At 35.6% G+C, this 21,202-nt stretch overlaps 1 long non-coding RNA gene across 1 annotated transcript in view; it reads left to right on the top strand.

Annotated features, from left to right (window-relative positions):
• The window catches only part of LOC139045219 (uncharacterized), a 49,940-nt gene extending 28,758 nt beyond the window's left edge, over positions 1–21,182 (top strand). Inside the window, exons 2-3 of the long non-coding RNA XR_011503144.1 lie at positions 3,896–4,048; positions 11,882–21,182. This is a non-coding gene — a long non-coding RNA (uncharacterized lncRNA). The remainder of the gene's footprint in view (positions 1–3,895; positions 4,049–11,881) is intronic.
• Positions 21,183–21,202: the final 20 nt, after the last annotated feature.

Here is a 21,202-nt window from a genome sequence, read left to right as displayed (position 1 = left end):
GTGAAGAAATAGAGTGGTGAATGGTTAGTGTCCTTTTCAGTTATCAGAACATAGCTCTACAGACAGTGACCTGCGGAATCCAGAAATAGATTCCACAAAATGAGATTCTAATAGACGAAGAACGTGATATTTCAAATCAGTGGGAAAAGGACAGTTGAGTCGGAAATAAAATGATACCAGCTACCCATTTAAAAGGCTGTAAAATTGGAGCACTATTTAAACTATTTACAAAATCAGTTCCACATAGATTAAAACAGAAAACAAAAATCAGTGAAGCACGCTCCATGGTAGAGAACACTAAAAACACAAAAGCCATAAAACAGAAAGGACGTATTTCCCAATGTAAACATTAAAAGCCTTTGTGTGGTAAAACAGACCATACAAAGTCAATAAAAAGGGCAGATTTGAAAAAAAAAAAGGGCAACAAAAATGACAGACAAATGTATGATATCTATATTATAAAATGAGGACTTGCAGTCTATGAATACATACATAAAGCCAATGTGAAATTGGGCAAGACCTATGAATATTGAATCAGAAGAGCAAGTGGTCAAGTAGTATAAAAAGATAAATAAACTTACTACAAGTGAGGGAAATGCAGTAGAAAAAACAAGCTATTATCTTTATACCTTTTAGATTAGCATATGTTTAAAATACACACAATTGGTGATGTAGGGAACAGTTTAGTATCATATATACTCGATAAAACTAAAGTTTTACATTCTTTCAAGAAAGCATTCATGCATCATCCTTTAAGAAAAGCCATGCTTATGCCTCCAACAGCACAATCTACTCCTGGAAATCTATCCTTTAGAAATAAATACACCAGTTGGAAAAGTTAGGTGTTCAAGAACATTTGTCTAGTATGGCAAAAAAACTTAAATGAAATAAATATCAGTAATAGAGAAATGGTTAAATAAATGTGTTATATGCCCACCATGGAATAATACAGCTATTAACAAGACTAGGACTCTACAAGTTGACAGGCTGAGAATAGAGATGGGTGAGATTTTGTAAGATCTTACAAAGAAAAGTAAAATGTTCATTAACAAAATTAGAAGGTCACCCATTGAATGGCAGAAAATATTTGCAAATCATATATATGATAAGGGGTTAATATCCAGAATATATAAAGAACTCATACAACTCAATAGCAAAAGACAAAAAAATTGATTAAAAAATGGGCAGAAGATCTGAATAGACATTTTTCCAAAGACATATAGAAGGACAACAAGAACATGAAAAGATGCTCACATCACTAATCATCAGGGAAATGTAAATCAAAACCACAAAGAGATATCAACTCGTACCTGTTAGAATAGCTATTATCAAAAAGACGAGAAATAACAAGGGTTGCCAAGGATACGGAGAAAAGGGAACTCTTGTGCACAGTTGGTGGTAAGGTAAATTGGTGCAGCCACTACGGAAAACAGTATGGAAGTGCCTGAGAAAACTAAAAATAGAACTACCGTATGATCCAGCAATTCCACTTCTGAGTATTTATCCAAAGAAAACAAAAAACGCTAATTTGAAAAGATATCTGCAGTCGCATGTTTATTGCAGCATTATTCACAATAGTCAAAATATGGAAACAACCTTAGTATCCATCAATGGATGAATGGATAAAGAAAGTGTGCCATGTGTATACAATGGAATATCATTCAGCCACAAAAAAGAATGAAATCTTGCCATTTGTGACAACACGGATGGATCTTGAGGGTATTATGCTAAGTGAAATAAGCGAGATAGAGAAAGACAAAGACTTATATGTGGCATTAAACAGCAACAACAACAAAATAAGCTGATAGATACAGAGAACAGATTGGTGGTTGCCAGAGGCAGGGAGTCAGGGGGCAGGCAAAGGTACAAACTTCCAGTTATAAAATAAGTCCTGGGGATGTAACGTCAACCATGGTAACTGTGGTTAATAATACTGTATGGCATATCTGAGAGTTGCTAAGAGAATACATGTTAGAAGTCCCCAACACAAGAAACAACGTTTTTGTAACTATGTCGGGTGATGGACGTTAACTAGGCTTATTGTGGTGAACATTTCACAGTACATACAGATATTGAATCATTGTGTTGTCTATCTGAAACTAAAATGATGTGACAGGTCAATTATATCTCAATTTAAAAATAAATAAAAATAAGAAATTTAAAAAAATAAAATAAAACGCATAAAAGTGTGTACAAAATAACCGCATGTTGAAAAGAGCAAATTGTGACAAAAATGTATGTAGTTGTATTATCTGTATTTTAGGTCTATATCTATGTCATATACACTATGCACTATGAACACGGGGAAAACTTCAGGAGGATACCCACTGAGTCATTCACCTGGGTCGGCTGGGGGAATTGGGAGCGTTATCACTCAGGTGAAGAGAGTGCCGAGTTAGCCATCCTCGCCTACATTTTGAGGGTAATAGCAACATTTGTGTGGAGCGCACATCAGAGAATAAGACTGAAAAATACTACGTGTAAATCCAGACTTTGCTCAGTTTCATATTCTGGTCTGGTTTCTGATCACCCCTCTGATCACCTGCTTTTTCATTTCTTGATCAAATTAAGGTACTTTCTACTTAGCATCTAACAACCATGTATGGTTTAGGGTTATTTAAACTGAAACATCCTATACACAAACTTGGTGTTTTTTTGGGGGGGGGTGCTCAGTGTAGAATCTTAATAGTATCCATCATAAAACCTCACTAAATATCCACTTACAGAGATAAAAACCACAATTTCTTCCACATAGCTCGATAATCTACATATTTGTGTCAGTATCATAATCTTGTTTTCTGTCATTCCCACTTAGAGCCATTTTTCTTGCTTCATTTTATTGTAAACTGTTAACACTATAGAGGCCTTAGAATTTGTGGATAGAAACTGTAAGCGTATTCAGCTGAATGCAAAGAATCCTCCTATTCATTAGGGCCGTGTCAGTATGAATGGACTTGGTTCTGACTTGCACCAATTCCAACGCTTTGTGCTCATGTTAGACATCTGGGAAACAAAAGACCAGATTCATTGTGTAACCAACGATATTTCCCAAGTTGCCAGGAAGTTAAGAAAAAGAAATGTTTTTCGGGAAGCTATATTGTGCTAATGTAAAGCAATATAGTTAACCAGATCCTGAATAAAGCAATGGGAGTTGTATCTACATATTGTAGGTGAAAGAAAAAGTTATTGTTATTTTAACGGCTAAGCTTGAATTCCTCATAGGCAGGGGACCATCCTTGCATAGGAAATAAATCTACAACTATTGTTGAGTGTGGACTTAATCTCTGATGTACGGAAGAAGACAGAAAAAAAGAGATAGTTAAGTTCTCTATATAATTAATCAACAGAAATGTGCAGGGATGGGGAAAGAAGAGAGTAGACAGGTGGGTGGAGAATAATGGAGAGTGGATAACGGAACATAGCAGGGGGCTGCCACTCTGGGAAAAGCCACCTAGTAAAAAATTCTAAGCAGTGACAAAAGTAAACAGTGTATTCAAAGATTTCTAACAAAAAGCACATTTTACATGCCAGGGCCACAATTGTTAGCTGTGAGACCTCTGTTTTAACTTTGTCTGCTTCAGTTTCTTCAGATGAAAAGCCGTAGGAATCATTATCATATCCATCTCGTGGGTTTGTTGTGAAGATCAAATGAGCTAAAATATATGAATCACTTATGCTGATGCACAGTAGATGTCATATGGGTTGAGTTTTACTGTTTTTGTTTGTTTTTTATTTATTTAAAGCTGTTGATGTCGCTGCATGTAAAAACCTTGCATTGCCCCTAAACTTTCAGTACAATCTACCGTAAACATAAATGAATTGTGTGAATAGTTGAAGAGGGGGTAACAACTCAAAAAAGGCATTGCAGAACACGGTTGTATTCTCTTTATGACAGAGACAATAGCAGGACTGAAGCATGAATAGCGACATTTCATCAGGCAAAAGTTCCAGAGCTGGAATTGATCCTGCTGATATGAGCTATTGGTAACTTACAGATATTTAGAGGAAGACTTTGGACCACCCATCATATGTGAGATGGAGACTCAAGGTAACTTGTTTAAAATCTCAAAGAAAGGGTGTTTTGAGTAAAATTTAAACAATTTCTTTATTAAGGTTATTTGTTCACTTCATACAAGAAATATTGAGAATTTAAAATGTTCAGGTAGTGTGCTAATACTAGGCATAGAAATATTTAATTTCTGCTGTCAAAGATTTTAAATTCAATGAGAAAGATAGAAAAAAATTGCAATAACTTGTGATACATTTTTAAGGTGGAAGTATACAGCTAGTAATATACTTTCTACTATAGCAAGCAAAATCACAGCAAATAATAAGACAATATTGACATATTTACATTCATATCAATTATCTTGCATAATTATTACACTGTACTTAATTACAAAATCTTTAGCAGATGAAAAATAGCAAAAAGTGAAAGTAACTAGTTACGATAAACAAAACCAAGAGCTGGTTCTTTGAAAAGTTTTATAATGTAAATTTTCAGAAACACTGTTTGATGTCCACAGCAAAGCAGAGTGTGAGGTATTATGATTTTCAAAAGGAACATAACTGTAGATACACTATTGATTGAAAAATCACAATTGAATTCTATGAACAAGTTGTAACAACAAATATGAAAACTTAGAAAATTTTATAAATCTTCAAATTATCAGAATAAATAAAAAATTTAATAGAATAAAATTATTTAAAGAAATTGAATCAATATTTAAAAACTGCATGTTCCCGAGCGAAACACGTATAAATTAAACAAAGAAGACGCCGCAGGAGCAGTTTTAAAGTCAAGTTTCACCAAACCACCAGGGGCAGATCAAATACACGTTACACAATCTGTTACAAGAATTAAGGAAGGTGACTCAATTGGTTTTACAAGGATAGTGTATGCTCAGTGCCCAGATTAGATAAAGATGGTTTAAGAAAATAACAATGCAGTCATTTTCACTTACAAACATAACTGCAAAAACCATGAATACAAATTATCAAATCAAATACATCAAAGAGGACAAAATAATACAATAACAATCAAAATATTTCTCTTGGCTTTAATCCTCAATTATGTATGGATATTGTATATATTGTGTACATGTATTATATATATTAACACAATAATATAGACAGGCTATGTTCTCGAATTTGGAATAAGGAAGTTCATATTCAACAAGATTCAAAAAAGAAAAGATTGGACAAAATTTTTATGAACTTTAAGTTAAAATTTATAACTTCCAAAGTCATCATACATAAGCTTAAAAGAAAAAGAAATGGACTGGGTGAAAATATTTTTAACAAATGTAATAGATAGAGGAAGAATATCCTGAATGTGCAACAAACTATAAAGTCACAAGAAAAAAAAAGACATGGGACATGGATTATTAATAGTTTAAAAATAATAAATATGCATTTTAAATAATTTAAGCAAATGTTTAACCTTAATGGTAATTAAGGAACTAAAATGAGATAAGCTACTGTACTGGCACAGTTTAATTTAAATTTTGATTAAAAATAATGGTTAGCAAGAGTGGAGAAACTGTTACTCATATATTACAAAAGTAACGTGATATAGCCTCTTTGGAAGACAATTTGACTGTACGATTACAAATGAAAATGCATAGACCCTAAGAAGAAGAATTTTCAGAACTTTTCCTAGAGGAATTTATGCACACGAAGTTGTGTAAAAGTGGGTTCATTATTCTAATTCTTTGCAATGACATAATGTTAGATATGACATCAGTGTGCATCTGTATTAGAGAAGAACTACACAAACTTATGCATGCCATGTGGATTTACTTAGAGAGATATATGAACCGTCATTGATGGATCTCTAGGACATATTATTGAGAGCAAAAAGAAGTTACAGGTTGATAAAAATATTATGATATATTTAACCTAAAACAGATAACTCCCAAACTCCTACAAAATTGTCTTTATGGTATATTATGTGCAATATATGTCATATTTGAACATATCAAATTTTCTAAATGCTTGGAGGAAGACTGAAGGCATTGACAACAAAGTGATACCAGTGGCTACTACTCATAAGGAAGGAAAGTCAAATTTACACACAGCATAATGTTTCAATGTTTACAGAGGAAAAATGCTTTCATATTTTACTTGCATAATTAAAACATAAAAACTTTAAATCAACTTTACACTCCTTCATAGACACACACGCAAATGTGTGCCCACACACAGATACAGTTTTTTATACATCTGCATCCCTACCTACAGTGTCACAGTGTTCCATATGTTTACAGCAAAATGCATGCAGGTATTTATTCAACGAATACTTTTAAATGCATACTATGTACTAGACGCTATTTTTGGCACTGGGGATCAGCAAAGGAATAAAGAAAGAAGTCTTGTCCTCGTGGACCATAATTTATAATGTTTAATATAAATGTGAGTATGTGCAGGGAAGCTGGTCTAGGAAGAATTTATTAGTTTGGATTTCAGTCGGAAGCCAAATTGGCTCTATTGCTAATGAGTAAAATATTGTACCTGGTGTTTTCCTACCTTTAATTTCAGAAGGAGATTTGAAAGAATAAACAAGATTTTTTTGAATAAACTGGAATTTTTGTTGGTATCACTCTTTCCACCACAGTGAGACCACTCATTTCTGCTACTCTAATCTTGTAGAATCATTTTAATATATAGCTGTGGATCAGTAACGTTCTACCTATAAAACCATAGATTATCTCAGATCATCTACTGCTTCCTGTGTAAAGGCGGACAGATAAACAGACACATACACACATACACATATGTTTGTATTGAGTGTGTAGATAGATAGATATAGATACAGATCATTTCTAATTATTACTTCTTGAGCCTTTTCTATTGGGAAGTTTAAGGAAATGAAAAGTAATATCGCGATGGTAAAGGAATCCCCATGAAGCCCAGCAATGCTTTATTACCACACGTCCTTCTGAACCTGAACTCCGGAGATTCTGATATACCATGGTGGGGTAAACCTCCACCGCTGAAAATCACTGATATGGAGATTCTGCTTCTAAATGAATCAAGCCAAATATGATCATAATAATTCTTATGCATACTGAGTTCCCTACATATTTTCTCTAATGATAGTTATGTCACAGATAATGTTTTAGACCCAAATAACTACAAAAATACAAGGACAAACGTAAAATAAATAAAGTAATTATGTTGAAGAAATTAGAGGTTTGGAGCATTGTGTTGAACCAGAAAGTACATGCTTGATCTAAAAATATATTTAAGCCCGATGATATTTGGACAAAACGTTTCTGAATATATTTTACTTGCGTAATTAAAACATAAAAACTCTCCCTTACTCTCAATGTGTGACCTTCATGATCTGCAGCCGCTCTCCCGCCATGGTGCCGCTTTTTCCTATTCCACTACAGGTAGGTAATTGGGACGGGGTTCTATGTTCCTGCCAAGGGGAGGGTACATTGTATGGCAAAGAGCACAAAGAAGCTTGATTTCTGTGACTTTTGTTTTGGTAAGCTCTTACTGAAACTAAGAGGATCCACTTCCTAGGAAAAAAAAATATTTGAAAGAAGCAAGAGATGATAGGGCTTGTCTCTCTACTCCAAATCCCATTATAAATAAGGATGTGCTGATCAAGGCAGAGCAGGAGAAGTAGAAGGGTCAGAGCACTGTGTGAGAGATGGCACAGCAATACCAGTCATCCTTGCCCCAGGCAGAACCTTCTCCTGGTCAAATGTAATGCACTTAGACAGATATTACCAGAGACAGTCTCACAGAATTTCTCACACCCCAGGTGTGAGAATGAAGCAGGAATGTCTGTGCTTCCCAGAGTGTGGGGAAGTACTGTAAATATGATTTTCTGGCTCAGGTATAGCCCAGGAGCACGGCAATCCTGTTGACGTACCCTGAGAGTCTACCACCAGAGACACCTTCAAATACTTCACTGGTGCTACATGCACCTCCCAGAATCTAGCCGCATTCCTAAGGAAGCTATGTCTCTGGGGGTGGGGCTGAGAAGTCTGAAGGTAATGCTTCCTGGCAACCTCACAGGATGGGGTTTGAAATTTCACGACTGAATTTCTGAAGTGAGAGACCACTCCTGCATGAGAAAGCTCATCAGTCGCTATCAGCATAAAATAGAATTCATTCATTCTTAACTTTACAAAATGGGATTAAGATACATTTTAGTAAAATTTTAAATACTTCAGAGCATGTCCTAAACTGTGCTTTTAAATTCTAGGTATTTGAATTCATAATATTACCCATAATTAAATTTAAAATTATTTAAAAATTAAGTATTAATTTAAATATTAAAAATCTTTCATTTTTTCTACATGTGCTAGACAAAATTTGAGAATTTTAAAGGAGATTTTAACAAGGTGTATGTCATGGCAATAAAAAAGAAACTTATAGTGCATTTATAGTAACACTCTATGTATTTGAAGTACACTAGAATTTACCCTGAAATGAAAAGTACAAAATGTAGCTGAGTAACCAGAAGAAATTTTATGAAGTCTAAGCTTTAAAATCTCATGCCCTTTCCTCATTGAAGGGCTCTCCAGACCCCACTCAAGGACTATCAACTTTAATTATATACACATCTAATAAACTCGATTATTGGCGTTACCTTCCCTGAGCAGATATAACCTCTTTAAGGGAATGTAAAGAGCAAGTTCCAGAACTTGAAAAACATAACTGGCTTTGTCTATTTAGCATAAAGCACTGTATCCGCTCATCCACCTGTGCCTTCGATTTGAACCCTCACAGGGCAAGACTAATTTCCAGAAAAAAACCCAAATGTATTTATTTCAGTGCTCTGTGGAGATAGGAACCAAGGAATGGAATGAAATAATCAGTGTGAAACTACAGTTTTCCATGTCAGTTCTCCAGATGGACTCATATTATTTTATTTTTTCAGTCTAAACTACTTAATAAAATTGTTTCTATTTAGATTTTTAAGAGATGAAAGAGTAATTGGTTTTAATAAACAATAAACTTTATATACATTATTAAGATTGTTTTCTTTTTTTTTTCCTGAGGAAGAGTGCCCCTGAGCTAATGTCTGTGTCAATCTTCCTCTATTTTGTGTGTAGGAAGCTACCACAGTATGGCTTGATGAGTGATATGTAGGTCCACACCTGGGATCCAAACCCACGAACTCTGGGTTATTGAAGAAGAGCACATGAGCTTAACAACTATGCCACAAGGCCAGCCCCTAAAATGGTTTTCTTATACCTTCTTTCATTTATTACCAATCTCCTCGGTTCAATTAGAATTCATTGGGACTTTAGACATCATCTGACACTCTTCTTCCAATTAAGCTGATTTCAACATTTATTTTATTTCTTTCACTCAGTCATTTTAACTTAAATGATTTTTCATTTATTATTTCTTCAATCACTTATTCAGTATATATTTGCTGAGTATTTAATCTGTGCTATGTCCTAAGTTTAGTTTTGGGAAAATAGTAGAAATAAGACAGGCATGGCCTTGACCTTGAGATTTTACTATCTGGAGTGCAATGTGGGTAAGATAAGCAGAAATTACAACACGATAGGGTAGGGAAATTACTGCAGAGTTTTCAGGAGGGATAGTCCATAATTTGCTTTTGTGTTTTATAAAGATCAATGTGGATTGTAATGTGAAAAATGGGTTAGAGGGGAGCTAATGGGAAAATAGTGAGACCAGTTAAGAAATATAAGCAAGAAGCAAAGGAGACAAGCGCATAAATGTGCTAATAGCGTCAGTTGCCTAGGTGATGAAGTGGATGTGAGGTGAGAGAAAGAGGGAGGAACTAGGGGAGACTCTCAGATTTCAAATTTGATGGTATCATCCAGATACAAGGAACATGGAGCTGGGAGCAAGAGGACATAGAAAAAGAAGGACATAGAAAAGTAATCTTAAAGAGATACTGAGTTTGAGGTGCCAATGGGACGTCTTAATCTGGTATTCAAGTTAGACATAAAAGATTGAAAAACCCCAGGAGTCATCTCTCAGAACAGAAATTTGGGTATGAAGGTATTTATGGTGGCGAGTTAGTTTATACACAGGTATTAGGCAGAGAAAGAAGAAAAGTGTGTGTTAAAGTAGAGATTTTTTTAAATACTTACAATTTTTAGTATTAAATAAATATTTAGTATTTTAAAACTTCTTGACTTAATATGACAATACAAACAATTTCATTGTGTTCATAGCTTTTAATTATCCTTAACTGGGTTTCCATACTCTTCTGGATGTTATAATAGGAACAACTATCTTGAACATGTTGCGAATATTTTGGTTTGAATAAATGCTAGAAATTGTATACCTTTGCCACATTATATTTCATATCTCTATTTCTTCTCCTGAACTCCAGTCCAATGCATGACATTTTCCACTTGAATCTGCTCTGTCGTAGTGAATTTGCCATTTCCACATCTGAACTCACCAACATATCTTCCGCTCCCCCTCCTTCCAGTAATTTCTCAAATTTTCCCAGTCTTTATCAACATTTTCCAGGGTATCTTTGTTCAAAATTTTGGAGCCACTCTCATTCATCCCAGTCTTTTTTGGTTTCTCCCCTCTACATCCGATCACTCATTATGGCTATAAAGGAGTTTCAGAATATTTCTAATCTTTAGTACCTCTGCCTTCCTTGTAGCTTTGGGTCCTCATACCTGGGAACTCTTTTATGGAATCAGCCTCAGAGCTGCTTACTCAAAATGCAATTCTGCACCTGTCCAACTCTCTGACGCTGTATTATTCTACTTCTTTCATTATGTGAGTCTTCTGCTCAAAAGCTTCCAAGGCCTCCTTTATTTTTTCTATCACGTTCAAAGTCATCCATGCGGCCTTTGGTGTTCTTCATAGTCTAATCACACCCTAAGATATGGTCTTATCTTCTCCCTCTCTCATAAAATGTGCAAACTCTTCCTAGCTTTCCCCACTTTGCACACGCTCCTTCTGCCTTCTGAGTTGCGATTGTTCCTGAACTGCAGCCTTTCTACCTCAGTTCTAAGACAGTTCATTCTCCAAGACTTAGTCCACATTTAAAGTCTGCCATGTTCTTCTCTGCTCACCGCAGCCCATTACTCACCCCTTCCTATTTTGAACTTCTACAGAACTAATGATTCTACCACATATGTCACACTGCCTTTGAGAGGCTTAGTTTTTAAACTCAGGGTAGACTGTAAGCTCCTTGAGGCAGGGGCATGCCTTATGTAAAAAAAATAAAAATAATAGTAATAGTCACGACAATAACAACAATCCTATGATAGTTATTGAGCACATATTATGTTCTATTTATGTATGATCCATTTTATGTCTTACAAAACCCAATGAAGTAGATGTTATTCTTCTTCTTCCCATTTTATAACTAAAGAAATGAGACACAGAGAAGTTTAGTGATGATTACAAGGGAATATAACTACTGAATGGCAGAGGTGACGTTTAAACACAAGAGTCTGACCTCCATGCCTGTGCCCGTAACTATGACCTTGTGTTACCTTCTCCACTCCCATGTGCAGAGCACAGATCTCAATATAAGGGACAATCTCAAATATTTTTGATAAAATGAGTTAAAAAATCCTGAAATAATCAATATTAGGTGATTAGGTAGAAAGGCTGCAGTTCAGGAACAATCGCAACTCAGAAGGCAGAAGCAGCGTGTGCAAAGTGGGAAAAGCTAGGAAGAGTTTGCACATTTTATGGGAGAGGGAGAAGATAAGACCATATCTTAGGGTGTGATCAATATTTCCCGATTTCCAAGTGACTTTTATATCATTTAAACTGCCTCTCACAATGATGAACTACCTTATAATCTCTGGGTTTGCCACTCAGTTTGTTCCTTCACATCCCTACCCTTCTCTTCAGCTACATGAATGAGTTTCCAATAGCTCAAATGCTTCTCTTCCTACAGGCTTAATGGAACCAGCAAAGCTAAACCAGCCCGAGCGCTCAGCAGTGACAGCGGCCGCAAGCAATTAATCGCCAACAGTTCACCTACCATGCGTGAACTTCCGAGCTCAGTTCATCACCTCACAGGACTCTACATCCCAATTCTCTCCTGGAGGAGAAAATCTAGAAGCCAAAAACTGAACACCAGGAAAATAGTAAGAAATAAGTGGTGCACACAAAAACAGTTTTTCATCTGTGAGAAAGTATGACCTCTTTTTTAATGGAGAAAAATAATTCTGATCTTAGAACTGTGTCGATTGGTTGGTGTTCAGTGGGCCTCATTTTCACCCTCTGCAACATGGATTTAATAGGATTTGTGCCTTACAGAAGGATACCGTAGGACTCAATTAAAGCTTATAAAACGCTGAAGGAGCTTCTTTGTAATTACCTTGTCACTCACCTTTGTCATTCAGCTTTCCTCAAGGCAATGATGCCTTTTATCACTTGTAAGGTAGAAGAAAACCACAGAACACCACGTGATGTAATTGTGGACAAGGATTTCATGCAGCCATAAGTAAGGAGCAACATACGGCAACGCCTGGCAAGAAAAACTTCCAAGCATGGAAATGCGCAAACATATAACAGCAGACTTTGTCACTGGGTCACCTTCTACTCTCACCTTCCTAGAGCCTACTCCCACAGGGCCAGAGTGGATCCTTTAAGAATATAAGACTTTTCACACACACACAAAAGAAGTGAGGCGATGGATGAGTTAATAAACTCCGTGTGGGGAATCCCTTCGCAATGTACACATGTATCAAATCATCACGTTGTACAATTTAAATATCTTATTTTATTTGTGAATTATTCCTCAATAAAGAGGCAAAAAAATAAGACTGATAATGAAATTTTGATTCTCGAACTCTCAATAGATTGATTCCCATCTCACTGAAGTGAACGCCCGAGACCCACGGGAACCTGCAGTCTTCAACCCTCTCCCGCCTCCGTGACCTCACGTGGCCGTCTCTCCCAGATCATTGTGACGAGAGAAAAGAAGCTCACCGTCCCAAATATTCCAGTTGCCCGTATTATTCTTCATATTATTTGTATTATTCTGAAAAATTTCCTTCAGCTCTTCTCTACCAGAAAGAATTGTTTGCAATTTTCCGATAGTTTTTTTTTTTACATGTAGAAATATTTGTGCAGAATCAGAAGATGTGCCTTCCTTTAATTTCCAAAGGGCTTACTTAGTTCAACTATATTAGATTCCTCATAATTTCTGCCAAGAAAAATCGCAGCGAACGCCATCACCTGTTCCTCTCACTTCTCTCACGCTTGCTTTTCCTGAAATAGACAAATTTGTGAAAGTCTCTCTTACAAAGAGCATCTGGCCCAGGAAACGTGTTTTAAAATAAGGCTGGAAGGCTGGAAGCACCACCAGGGATTTTGTATGAAGAGAAACATGCTGCTCGAGATCTACTTGCAGTTCCCAAAGAAAACACCATTTACTAATTTTATTGCAGTATTTATTGGAATGGGCATGTTCACCTTTTCAGCATTGGCCTAGAAAATAGCACTTTTAAAAATTGTTACTTACAAATCAGTAGACTCCAGAAGGGACATTTAAAACATATTTTTAAGAGCATACACTAAAGCCATGGCCATGTCCATATGCTTGACTGATTCTAGTATCTAGGCAAGTATTTCAGTCCTGATTAAAATAATGTTTTAGACCCCATCAACAGAACCTCGCCATATTCAATCCAGTAAGGTCGTTATTATCATCAGGAATTTTTTACCATAACTATATTAAAGGCTAATTGGATTGGACATGGAAGTTTCATCGATCTCACAATGACCACAACGTGAGAGAGAATGAAGATGAAACAAATTATTTATTTTTGCAAATGGAAATTGCCTTTTTCTATATACAGTGAGTAAACAGGATAACTGGAGTTATAATTAATTTAAATTACTAGTAATATTGTATTATTAATTATAATATGCAAACAAAAAAGTAATCTTCTCCTGCTTCCTGTATTAGAGCATTACTTTTGCAAATCTATTTTGTCTTACATTTTTACCACATCAGGCTTAAATTTAAAACAAACATAGTTCCTGAATTCCACAAATCTACTTAAAATATGCCCAAGACTATGTCAGTTACCATTTTCTGCAAAGTCTGATATGAGGTATCAGCGCACTGGAAGTTTTTACCATCACACACTCACAGCGTGAACAGACACACGCACGTGGAAACACCAGTCTACATCACACACACACACACACCCCCACACACACACGGACCAGCTGTTATTTCAGTGATCAATGGTCCCCTACAAGGCCTTTGGTTGACCTGTCTCCAGTTATTGATTTTTGGCTATTTCATTTAGACCAGAAGGAAATAGGTAGCGATTCAATTTCCTATTACTCAATTTAGAAGTAAGGAATTAGTGTCACAGTGAAGAAAAAGGAAAGCATATACTGTGTAAAAATGAAATATGGTATATTTTGTGAAGGGAGATGAAGAAAAAAGACTGTTAAGAAGAATGGGAATGATCTGAGAAAGGTAAAAAGCTTGATGAGAAAAGGTAAAGAAATGACTATGAAATATGACAAGGTAGAGGGAGGAAGAGAGATGGGACTGAATAAGGAAAAGAGATTCAGCCAGCATGGTCTTCACTTGTTCCGTCAGCATGGCTTTCCTTCCTCATAGCAAGGAGAATATTTGCAAAAGGAGTGAAGACACATCCATTTTCCTCTGGCATTTTTGGAGACTGATTCTGCCTCTTTTGTGTTAAAGTCTTAAATGTGATGAAAAAAGTAAGCTGACAAGGCTGAAGAACAGGTCAAAAAGAGAGTTCAACCATTTGACATATTTTTTGTGGTTCAGTAAAACTTCCCTCCTACTGTCACCATCTCCAGCTAACCTCCTGTACCAGTGAGTTGCTTAGAACTTCACTGACCTAAACTACTCCATTTCTAGAAATATATTTTAAAAATTCCACCTTTGTTTGGAGTTCCTTTTCCCTCACTTTGTAAAAAAGACCCTCACTCCCTAATGTTGCTTAAAACTTTTTTGTCAGATTTTTCTTGTGCTAACATGCTGGCTGGTAAAATAGTCTATTAATTATCGGAACTAATCTGCTTTCTATTGTTTTTATTGGATACATGTGGCCAGGGAGCAGAAAGATAAGGATATTTTATTTCTCCTTTTATTTGTTTTTCAATTTACAACCATCTGGCACAAACCTGAAACTTGTGGCAGGAGTCCCATTAAAAGGAGGAATACAAAAACATGAAGAAGGGTTGTTTTCATAACTGAAGATTAAAGCTGAGTTCACATATTTGTGGAGGCTTGGTTGAAAGACCTAGTGTGATTATACATTTCAGAAATCCGTACATTAGGCTCTGTGACGACTTGCAAAAAGAAACAGAAATTTGTGACTTTTCCATAGGAAAAGAATGGATCATTAAATAAGACTCCTTATTATTTAGTGATTAAGGGTATGGGTCTGAAATCCAATAACCTGGGTCCCTTTTCTGCCACACTCTAGCTGTGTACCTGTAGGCATTTCACAATTTCCTTATCTCAATTGGGATCACAATATAACTTCCTCAAGGGGTTGGTTTCAATGATTAAATGAGAATAATGCATAAAGAGCAATTAGTACTCTGCTCAGGTCTTCTAATTTTTCAGAAATGTGTGTCATTGTTACTTGAGAAGAAAATATGGTTTTATGTCTCATACAGTGAGGCCATAGAACTCTTTCAAAACTTTGATTTACGTGATTATTCTCCTGTATGTCGACCCAAATGTTATCACTGAAAGGAACTTTAAAGAGTAATTTGTCAGGTTTCATTTCCACTTAAAATGAAGAAATCTGCAACTGAATGTCATACACTAAAAGTCAGACAAAAAGGACATATTCAGAGTCTATCTGAGAACTAAGGGTGCAAGATAATCAGATAAACTGAATTTCGAGAGTTTCAGACCCCTGGGAGGAAAGACAAAGACACATGCAATGTTTCAACTCTGCAGAGAACAAGAGAAAGAAGAAGAAACCATAAAAAGAAATTAAAAAAAAGAAAAGCCCTGAAATTTTAACAAATTCTTAAAAGGCAAGTGTGTGTTATTGTGACAAATCCTTGGGAGACCTAGACAAAAAGGTACTATCTAATCCACGGACAGGTTCTTTTCCACAAGCTTCTTTCAGGAGCCCACTGGAAATATTAGCGATGGGACAGATTTGTGAGATCCCCCTTCAATGGCACAAGCATTCAGGAATGCCAGTGTTTGAGGCTGAGTCAAGTGTTTCTGGAGAATCCCATTCACACCCTGGGCACTGTTTGAATCCAAGGTGGTGGATGTCTGCCATTGGATGACAGGAACAAACTACCCACGGACCAAATTCTTCTCTAGTAAGAAGCAAACTCTGTCTACCATTGAGGGAGGGACAGAAAACCCTTCCACCCTGCTCCAAGCAAAGGTCAACTGCTGCTGAGAGAGGAGCAGTAGATTCAGCCCCTACCCCTGCCTTTCCCTTCATTAACAATGAGCAAAGAGGAGCTCTACTGAGGATAGAAAGACAACAGCTTTTGTCCAGGATTCTCACTAACGCACAGCAGAGGTCTACTGACACTGAGCGAAGGCCAAGATACATACCTGTGTCCTAGAGCCTCCTCTGAATTGAGGTGAGCTTGTCTGTCACTGAGGAAGGTGCAGAAATCCTGAGAAAGTCCCACCACTGAGGCTTAGGTGCGCAAGACAACTAAGACTGAATCTGGAATGGAACTGAGAAACCTCCTCCCTTACCCCACTTCCACGAAGAGCCCTTCAATGATATAAAATGACTGTAGTCTATTGTTTCAGACAGACAAGGAGCTTAGAAACAGATGCTCTCTATTTTCCAGGTGTTCACAGCCTGTTGAAAGACCCCTCATCACTTCAGGACACCCTCTAAGCACAGGGAAACAGCAGCAGTCCATTGAGAGTTAAAAACCTATCATTCACTCGTGGTAACCACAGCAACAGCAAAATGAACCCCACCTGGAGCGTGTTGATTCAGCTCAACACTCTAATGGCCTAACAGAAGGAGAGAAAGGCCCATTTCTGGTTAATGAATATTATTTGCCTAGGCCACTACTTTCCCTCTATAAACAATGGTAGGCAATTAATAAAAAGGTATGAAATAAACATGGAAAGCAACTTATGCATTATCAGCAGAAAAAATTGTCAAGATAATTAAATTTATAGATGACTCAGATGGTGGAACTACAAGGAAGGGGCTTTAAAATGTCCATGATTACATGTTAAAAAATCTAGTGAAAATTTAGACTTGTATGGATAGATAAATTTCAGCAGAGACAGATACAAAAAAAGAAATAATTGGAAATGGCAGAAATTAAAAATATGATATGAGACATGAAAACTATTTTTATGGGTAATTTTTATACTCTGCATAGAAGAGAAAAAGATCAGTTATCTTGAACATAGGCCAATGGAACTAATCTAAACAGAAACACAAAAATAGAGTACGGGAAAATAACAGAACACAACATTTTAGGCAATTTGATCTAAAATGTCTATAATTGCTTCACTGAAAGAGAAGAGTGAAGGGGTAAGAAATACTGAAAGAGACAATGTATAAGAATTTTACAACATGAAAGAAAGATTTAAAAAAACCACAGATCTAATGAGCTCAGAAAACCCTAGGTAGGAAAAGTGGTAACAATAAAAACAAAGACCAAAAGACAAACAAAAAATATGGCCATATAATTTTCCAAATGGTGACAACCAAACATAAAGAGAAAATCTTGAATAAAATCAAAGAAAATAAATAGTGCATATATGAAATGAAGTTTCTTGTCAAAAACTATAAGTCAGATGTCAGTGGAGAGATATCTTTAAAGTACTCAAAGGGAAAATAATATTTTAGAATTCTTAGGACCTATGAAACTATCTTTCACAAATAAAAACAAAATAAAGACATTAAATAAGGGTGGTAAGAATTCATTGCCAGCACTCTTACACTAAGATAAGTATTAATGGGAGTTCTTTAGGTAGAAATAATAGAATGGCAGATGGAATCTGAGTTTATAGAAAAAATGAAGAGCATAGAAAATGGCAAAAATTGGGGTAAACTGCATTATCTTTATATTTAATCTCCTTAAATGATAACTGTTTAAATAAAAATTAGTAACAAGGTATTGTGAGCTTATAATACGCATAAAATAAAATATGTGACAAAAATAGCACAATTTTTGGGAGAGAGGAAATATGAGTTTAGTCTTGCAAACTTCTTACATTGTGTATGAAGAGGTATAATATTAATTTAAGGTAGTCTGTGATAAATTACAGACGTATGTTGTAATCCTAAATAACTCTAAAATGATAGTATAATGTTTAGCTAACTAGTCAATAATGGAGATAAAATAGAAACATAAAAAAACAATTTAAAAGAGTCCCAAACAAAAGGAAAAAAAAACAGATGGAGAAAAAAGAAAACAAATATACATGATAGATTTAAAAACCAACAATATCAATATGCACTAAATATTAATGGTATAAACACTCCAATTAAAGGCAGATATTAAATGATTTGATTTAAAAAAAGGAAGACCTAATAGTATGATGTCTCTAAGAAACTCACTTCAACTGTAAAGAAATGAAAGACATAGGGGCCAGACCAGTGGCACAGCTGTTAAGTGTGCACATTCTGCTTTGGTGGCCCAGGATTCACCAGTTTGGATCCAGGATTCGGACATGGCACCGATTGACAAGCTATGCTGTGGCAGGCGTCCCATGTATAAAGTAGAGGAATATGGGCATGGATGTTAGCTCAGGGCCAGTCTTCCTCAGCAAAAAGAGGAGGATTGGCAGCAGTTGGCTCAGAGCTAATCTTCCTCAAAAAAAAAAGAAATGAAAGACATAAAAGGATAGAAAAAGTTATAACATGATAACACTAACCAAAAAATACAAAATAAAATAATATTATCAACTTAGATACAAAGGTATAAAAATTCATTCAATTAATGAAAAGATAAAAACTTTCAGAAAACAATAGAAGATCTTCTCCAATCTGATAAAGCACATCTAAGGGGAAATGTACAGCCAATATAATTACGGTGAAAACTGAATATTTCTCCATGAGGACTGGGGAAGAGTCAAGGATGTACAATCTTGCCTCTTCTATTCCACAGTGTCCAGGATGCAATGAGTACAGTAAGTATAATAAAGTAAGAAAAAGGCATAAAAGTCATACAACTGATAAGGATGAACTAAAGGCTTTACTTGCAGTCAACATGAAGCATCCATAGAAAATCCTAAGCTACGTAAAAAAACATCAACTACGACTTCTAAATACGTTACCAAGACGTATTGAAATCATTTGGCTATTATATTGAAATCAATTTTCTGTACACTAGCAACTAAAACATTGGGAGATGAATTGAAAATTCATTGCATAATAAAATGAAGAAATAAGAAATATTTAGAGATAATTTTAACATAACACGAATAAGACTTATACCTGAAAATTACAAAATATTTTTGAAAGAAATTAAGGAATACCTAAAAAAAGGAGACAATATCATATTTATGAATCAGAAGACTCAATATTGTTTTGATGCCCGTGGTTCCCAAAGTGGTCTAATCAGTCAATAAGACCTCAAATTCCCACTAGGTATTTTGGAGAATTTGGCAAGTTGATTCTAGAATATGTATGAAACTCAAAATGACTAAAAAGCCAAAATAATTTGAATGATAACATGATTGGAAGATGTACACCAATTGATCTCAAGACTGACCAAAATTTTATAATAATAAAGACATTGTGAGGTGGTCAGGATAGACACATAGATGAATGGAACAGACTATAGTCCATAAATGGATCCTCACATATATTGTCAGTTGATTTTTTTTTTCTTTTCTTCTCTGTTTTTGAGGAAGATTAGCCCTGAGCTAACATCTGTTACCAATCCCCATCGTTTTGATGAGGAAGACTGGCCCGGAACTAACATCATGCCCATGTTCCTCTACTTTATATGTGGGATGCCGGCCACAGCATGGCTTGATAAGCAATGTGTAGGTCCACACCTGGGATCTGAACTGGCGAACCCTGGGCCACCAAAGTGGAATGTGCAAACTTAACTACTGTTCCACCCGACCAGCCTATCAATTGACTTTTGATAAAGATGCCAATAGAATTCAGTGGGGAAAGAATAGTCTTTTTAACAAATACTACTGGAATAATTAAATAATTATATATTGTTGTGTTCACCCTATGGAGGAAGGAATTTGTTTCAGATGTTGTGGTAGACAGAATAATGGCCCCTCAAGGATTCCACATGCTAATCCTTGTGGCTTGTAAATATGTTGTATTATTTGATAAAGGGAAAAAGAGTGCAAATGGAATTAAGGTTGTTAATTAGTTGACCTTAAAATAGGAAGATGACCCTAGATTATCTGAATGGGCCCAATGTAATAACAACAAATCTTACAACTGGAATAGGGAAGCATCAGAATCAGTCAAAGAGAGCTCTGAAGATGCTACACTGCTGGCTTGAAGATGGAGGAAGCAGCCCTGAGCTAAGGCTTGCAGGTAGCGTACAGAAGCTGGAAAATGCAAAGCAATGGATTTTATCCTAGATCCTCCATAAAGGAATGAAGCCATGCCAACATATTAATTACGGTCCAGTGAAACTTCAAACATTGTTTTATTGTTTGCAAGTTTCTTATAAAGTTATTCATATAATTATCATATGATCCTGTGACATCACTCCTAGATATTTACTCAGGAGAAATGAAAATATATGACTACACAAAGACCTGTAAACAACTATTTATAATAGCTTTATTCATAATAGCAAAATACTAAGAAAATCCCAAATATCCAACAAGTTGAAAATGGATAAAACATTTTAGTATATCCATATAATAGTATACTACAGAGCAATAAAATGGAAGGAACTACTGATGTATGCAACAAAATGGGTGACACTCAAAAACACATGAAGTGAAAGAAGCCAGACACAAAAGACTAAATAAGGTCTGAACTGATGTATGTGACATTTGAGAAACGGTAAGACTAGAGAGGAAGAAAGCAGCTAATTATTTGCCAGGGACAGAGATGAGGCAAAGGGACGGTCTGCAAAGGCACCTATGGTAAATTTTGAAAGCATTGGGAGGATTCTGTAAGTGGATTGTGATAGTGTTTACATTACTGTGTATATTAAACTCTTCATTTTAAAAGGTGAATTTTTAATGTAAATTATTCCTCTCTAGATAGGCAGAATAGAGTAAAATGTTAATAAATATTCAAAGTATTGTGCATATGTGTGC

The sequence above is a fragment of the Equus asinus genome, chromosome 5, assembly GCF_041296235.1.
Source record: "Equus asinus isolate D_3611 breed Donkey chromosome 5, EquAss-T2T_v2, whole genome shotgun sequence".
NCBI lineage: Eukaryota > Metazoa > Chordata > Mammalia > Perissodactyla > Equidae > Equus > Equus asinus.
Note: the sequence above shows the minus strand (reverse complement) of the source record. Positions and strands in the feature narration are given on the sequence as shown.